Below are 399 nucleotides of genomic sequence, written 5' to 3'. Positions count from 1 at the left end.
GGGGATGAGCGACGGTGGGGAGGAGGCGGCGATGGAAGACGAGCTCCGAGCGGCGGCAGTGGGCACTGGAGGCCTCCAGGCGGCGTCGGCGATGAAGCTGCAGCCAACATGGGGCCGTTGGCGACGGCGGACCGGGGCGGCGGCCTGCTGGTGGTCGCTGGTGATGGAGGGAGGCGGGGCACCGATGCACGCGAGGGGATCGGGCGCGGGGAGCTCCTCTCCCTGGCACGATGCGTGCGTGCGTGCATGTGTGTGTGTGTGTTGTGTGGTGGCTGCGGGTGAGGGAGACGAGGCGGAGGTGGGGATCGTGAGGGGAATGGGGTGTTCGGGGGTTAGGTCACGAGGGAGGGGGCCATATAGGCCAGGAGAGGCACGGCTGGGCCGGCCCGATTGGCCACG

This window comes from Triticum aestivum, chromosome 3B (genome assembly GCF_018294505.1).
Source record: "Triticum aestivum cultivar Chinese Spring chromosome 3B, IWGSC CS RefSeq v2.1, whole genome shotgun sequence".
Classification (NCBI taxonomy): Eukaryota; Viridiplantae; Streptophyta; class Magnoliopsida; order Poales; family Poaceae; genus Triticum; species Triticum aestivum.
This window is presented reverse-complemented; position numbering follows the sequence as displayed.